Source organism: Eleutherodactylus coqui, chromosome 1, assembly GCF_035609145.1.
Source record: "Eleutherodactylus coqui strain aEleCoq1 chromosome 1, aEleCoq1.hap1, whole genome shotgun sequence".
NCBI lineage: Eukaryota > Metazoa > Chordata > Amphibia > Anura > Eleutherodactylidae > Eleutherodactylus > Eleutherodactylus coqui.
The window spans coordinates 260,717,871-260,724,054 of record NC_089837.1 but is presented as its reverse complement, the minus strand read 5'-3'; positions in this window follow the sequence as shown (position 1 = coordinate 260,724,054).

Genomic DNA, 6,184 nt, shown 5'->3' with positions numbered 1-6,184 from the left:
CACATGGTCTTTATCGTCACCTAGCTCTTGGATGGAGGAGTTAACTGAGGAGGACAAAAGGTTAAAGTCCTTCTGCATAGAGTGTCTTAGAGCCACCACCATGTTTTTTTATAAAGAGCTCTGAGGCTGGCTGATGAGAGGAGGGGAGACTCATGATAGGATCTTCAGGAAGAACTAGGCTAGCTTCTGAAGGAGATAGAGAAGACACGCTCGGCCTCTGCTTTTCAGGGCTAGCAGAGGGGGAAGGGTGTACACTATGCTGGGCTTCTAGAACGAGCGCCATCTTGCCTGCCGCACCCTCATCATGTATTTCAATGGAGGCTGAACTCACCCTCCTCTGCCGCTGGTTCTGGGGTGCCTGCAGTTGCTGGTGTACCATGGAGATGCCGCTGTTCCCCTTGACGGCGATGATTGCAGGGAGAGCCGCATCGTTAGGAGGAGAAGTGGCCGCTACCTCCTCTTCAGCGGAGGATCCTGAGTGTGAGGACGGACTGCAAGCGGCCGCGGCCTCACCTCTGCCGGCGCTGCGGACCATGAAGAAATCAGAGACCCTCTGTGGAGGAGCCCTGGAAGTCTTCCGCTTGGTCATGCTTGCACTCCCACCGGTAAGTGGAGAATAAAAGAGGGATTCTTCTCTAGGATGTTCTATGAAGTCGCTGTGGAAGGGGATTAGACAAACGGAGCTTACAGATATGCATCCAGCTCGGTCGGCATTCAGGCCACATCCCGCAGTTTGTGTAGCATTTTGACGTAGTGCATTATACAACATGATGAAGACTAGGGGTGAGGGTCGAGGACGAGGATGTGGATGTGGGCACCCGAATGAGGGTGTGGGCAGAGGCTGAGGTCCTGGGCAGGGTGAAACTGTGCTCGTTTGGCCAATCTAATTTCTTCATAATACATGCTGTCTTTCCCTGGGGCACTGGTTAAAAAGCCCCTCGGGAGAGGCAGGGAGTGCCACCTGGATCCTATGAAGCCAGTATAAGCTATATGTTAAAAAAAATCTTTCAGGGGTTCACCTGCACTCTGGGTAAAAAAAAATCTTTCAGGGGTGCACCTATACTGTTGGAACACAAATGTTTCAGGGGTTTGCCTATACTCTTGGTCAACAAATGTTTCAGGGGTTTGCCTATAGTCTTTGTACACAAATGTTTCAGGGGTTCGCCTATACTCTTGGTACACAATTCTTTCAGGGGTCGACCTATACTCTTGGTACACAAATACCCTGTACTCTCGCTCAACAAAACTTTCAGGTTCTCACCTGCAATGTTGGTAAAAAAAAAATTCTGTTTAAAATGGGTTGTTTTCTTCATAAAAAAATGTAGAAGTACTGGCCTCTGAGTCCCCCCTATGCTGGCGTTTGTGGCTAATGAAATCGTGTGATGGAGGTGGCATGGGATGGCACTTACAGTCATACATTAATTTGTCTGCGATTTGTCAGCTATGAAGCTCAATTTTAAAAGGGTCACAAGGCGTACAGAAACGTACCCCAGCGCGGTAACCATATTTGGCCACTAATTTCTTTACAGTTCATGGTGTCTTTCCCTGGGGCACTGGTTAACAAGCCCCTCAGGGAGAGATTTTTTTTTTTCTCTTTGCACACTTCCTCAACCAGAAGAGGCGTAGTTGTGTGCCCGGACGTTCGGAGGTGGTGCCCGGGTCGTACGGCCGCCCGCAAGCTACCGCAGGAGGACAGGCAGAGTGGGGACTCAGAGACTCCGTGGCTCTGTCCCTAAGGGAGGCAGCAGAGGGGCGGCTGCAGTGCGTTGACTCCAGTGTGCGTGTCCCCACTCCGCAGCGCTTTGAGAAAATAGGACAAAGGCCGCCAGCTCTCCGCCAGTACTCCAAAGGCGGGTTGACCCGAACCCCCGAGACAAGAAGAGAGGGCCGCTCCTCTTTCGCGTGACGCTCCGGAGCCGAAGGACCGGCCTACGGTGTCACGGAGCTCTCGTCGGCGAAATAGGCGAAGGGGTGCAACTTACCTCATCTGGCATAGGGCAGCTGGACGCTGCACTGGGAAAAATTTCAGTATGCTGTGGATGCAGGCTCGTGCGGGGGATTGGACTGCAATGCCAGCATGTAGCACAGGAGAAGAGGCAGTGGTGTCACCCGCAGGCGGTGATTGGCCTTCGTTGCACCTAGTGTGGTGCTTAGCTAAGATGTGCCAGCTAATGTGCCTTGCTGATTATGGTCTGTCCCAACTAAATTGTTAGGGGGGTGACCACCAGGCTCTTGCCCACAATTTGGCTTAATAGTGCGACTTGGGAGCCTCAGATGCATCCATGCATGCTGCCCCTGCTGTTCCCTATCCGTTTCTGTGGGGTTTCCATCACTTTCTGGTGTTTTCAGGTGATTCACACAACCTCCCTCTAAGCGGAGCATGGGTCACCTTGAAAAATGCTCGAGTCTCACATTGACTACAATGAGGTTCGTTACTCGAAACGAGTTCTCGAGCATTATGAAAAGTTCGACTCGAGTAACGAGCACCCGAGCATTTTGGTGCTCGCTCATCTCTAATCATATCCCATATATGCATTCAGTGGAACAGTTTAGAATGGTGCTGCAGAACATGAAGGCACATGTATGCAACTCTATACCTGTACAAGATGTATATACCTATGCAGTTGCATAAGTCTACCATTAAAAAAATATATACATACATTCATTTTATGTTTAATAAGGTTGACTGTGCTTTTCAATACAGTTGTAGAATCCCAATGTATGCTGTAAGAGGTTTGCGAAAAGGACACCCTTTTGGAATATATTTGCCCATTAAAGTCAATGGGCATACTGGCACATGTGTTAAACCTTATGGTCACAGCAAATAATAAAGCCCTGTATAGTCTCTAAGTCCAAGAGTAAAATGTAGTACGCAGACAAAGGGTGTGCATATGGCTGTTTATGTCCTTATCCCTATTTTTCCTGACATATATAGCCAACAGAAGGCTATGACACATGCCACTGTATAAGCATACAGTAGTATATGTCACCAAAAGGCTCCCATTGTAAATGCAAAAAAAAATCTATTTTATAGAAAACTCTATCCCTCTGTATCTTTATTACTGATACAAAATATCATATTTTTTTTCAATTATCCTGTTACAGATGTAGCATTTATCAACATGATTGTGCTACAGCAATATTGTAGAATGCCTATGCAATTTGCATAGTGAGTGACAATTGCCACAGTATGGAAATAGCATAAACATTGCAGCATGCCTTCTCTATTAATATTTATAATTAAATTTTTTATTGAATTTTTTTCAAACTTTTTCCAACCAGTTACAGAGTTGTGGAGACACCTTAGTAGGTGAGTCTGGATCTTAGCAATACAGAGTTGTAACATGGGTGGACCTACAGACAAAAATATAACTCAAACATTACAACATTTGTAAAACCAATGTAAAAACCAAAAAGAGAGAGGGAAAAAGAAAAAAAAAGGGGGGGGGGGGGTAAAACCGGCGGAGGTACATTTTCCCTGTTAAGAAGATAATTATTCTTGAGTTATGCTAATAGGTCTTTACAGTATATGCCTGAATTCCATCCGTTAGAAGGTAGGGGAGTCGAGGGGAGAGAGAAAGGGTTAAGAAAGCTAGGGAGGTGGTGGTGAAAAGTGTTTGGAGTTGATCGGGTGGGGGGATTTCACTGACTTATGTTAGTTGTTTTTATGTCTTTTCTTTGGAGCCCCTGTGTCTTTTCCCCCTCAAGTTCTCCTCATTTCTATAGAGGGTTGTTGCTTGTATAGTCCAGCCAGGTTACCCAGAAGGACGTTCGGTGGGATCTGGAGGCATCTCTACGCGAAAAGGCTTCCTCTAGGTGGAAAGTAAGTTCCACCGAGTTTCTAACTTCTGAGATCGAAGAAGCCTACTTCGCCTTCCAATGTCTGGCGATTACCATGCGTGCCGCCAGAATGATGTGTGAGGTAATAGCTGAATAGAAGGGAGATAGTTTGTCCGTTTTCAGGAAGCAGAGGGCCAGGTTAGGGTCAGGGGAGACGTGCTGGTGGGTGACTGAGTATATAAGGTTGAATACAAGGTTCCAGAAGGACCTTATGATGGGGCATAGCCACCACATGTGGAAATAGGTGCCCTTTGCGCCGCACTCTCTCCAGCAAGCCTCCGAGACTAGGGGGTTCATTTTGGATACTCTTGCCGGGGTAAGGTACCAGCGAATAAATATTTTTTGGGAGGATTCCTAATGGGAGATGCCGTGCAAAATCTTTTTAGTCCACGAGAGTGCCCGGTTCCACTCTTCCAAGCTAAAAGTTTGTTTAAACTCAAGCTCCCATAGGGTCATGTGGGTTGGTTTAGTTTGGACTGACTGGGAGAATGAGGTTTCATAAAAGGTAGAAATGCCTCCGGAGGCCCCTGTTGAGAGCGAGAAGAAAGCAAAGGCCACCTTAGGGCATGTGGGTTTATGAACATCTAGAGATTGTAATGCATACCTTAATCTTAGGTGGGAGAAGCCCAGTTTATTGGGAAGTTTCTCACTTGCTGTAGGGAAGTTCATAATGGCCCCGTCTCTATAGAGGTCTCCGATTTTTCTGACTCCAAACTTCTCCCAGGTCCTAAATTCAAAATCTGGGAGAATGGAAGACAGGAATCTCAGTGGGAGAAGTGTGGCCGGTATTTTTTCAGAGGTTGAGGAGGCTAATTGGTTCCATATCTGAACCGACACTTGTATGCTTGGTAGGGCATGAGACGGCGGAGGGGAGGGGTTGACTCCGAGGAGAGAGATCAGGGGGGCTCCCAGGGTTGCTGCTTCTATGCTTACCCATTTTTTGGGGGATGTGGGGGTCCACCAGTGCTTGATTTGATCTAGTGTGGCTGCTGCAAAATATCGCTTAATGTTGGGGGCTTGCATCCCCCCTAGTTTGTATGGCCTTGCCAAGGTGGAGAATTTGATTCTGGCGTGTGCTCCTCCCCAAATAAATTGGTTAATAAGAGCTTGAAGTTTTGACATAAAATGCGCGGGGATCGGAATTGTAACGGTTCTATAAACGTATAATATACGAGGGAGGATCATCATTTTGACTGCTGCTATTCTGCCAGCCCATGAGATGAAGGGTTTACGGAACTTACTTAGAATGCTCGGAATACGATACAGGAGTGGTAGGTAGTTTTTGGAAAAGGTCAGGGAACTAGGGTATGTGATATTAATGCCTAGATATGGTAGCGCGTCTTTAGACCAGGAGAAGGGGAAGGTTTCCGTGATGGCCTGGGTGGTCTTTTCGTCTAAGCCTAGGTTTAGCATTTGGGATTTTGCGTTATTAACCTTGTAGTATGAAACATCGCCAAACTGGGCTAGGGTGGATTGGGCTTGTGTCAGTGAGGAAATGGGATTTGTAATGGCTAGGATAACGTCGTCTGCGTATAGTCCGATTTTGTGGTCTTGTGAAGCTATTTTAATTCCCTGTATGTTCTGGTTGCCCCTGAACTTTTCCGCCAGCGGTTCCATGATCAGGGCAAATATTAGGGGAGATAGGGGGCACCCCTGCCTTGTACCGTTGGAAATGGAGAATGAAGAGGAGAGGCAGCCTGAAGAGAGGACTCTTGCAGATGGAGTTGAATACAAGGCTAAGATTGCTGATTTAATAGGCCCGGAGAAGCTGAATTTCCCCAGGGTGGCTTCCAGGAATCCCCAGTGTATGCGATCGAATGCTTTCTTGGCATCTAACGCCAGGAGTAGTGCCGGGGTTCCATTCCTTTCTGCCACCCTGACGAGATTCAGAAACCGTCGGGTACCATCAGGGGCCTGTCTCTGTGGAACGAATCCAACCTGATCTTCTGCTACTAGTAGAGGGAGGATCGAGAACAGTCTTATACTAAGAAGTTTTGCATAAATTTTTACGTCCGTGTTTAGGAGAGAGATGGGATGAAAATTAGCCGGAGTTGTGCTCTCCTTCCCTGGTTTCCTTCCCTTGACAATCAGTGCTTCCAAAATTTCGGGTGGGAAGGAGCCACTTCTCATCGCTCCATTAGACATGGACGCCAGGTGAGGGGCTAAAATTGGGGCAAATAGCCATTTGAGAAGCCGTCTGGGCCTGGGGATTTATGTGGTTTTAGTAATTGGATCGTATCTAATACTTCTTGAGTAGAAATTGGAGCCGAGAGATTATCTAGTTGCTCGGGGGAGAGACAGGGAAGATTTATGTTTTGTAGAAATTGTTGTATTTCTTCGTTAT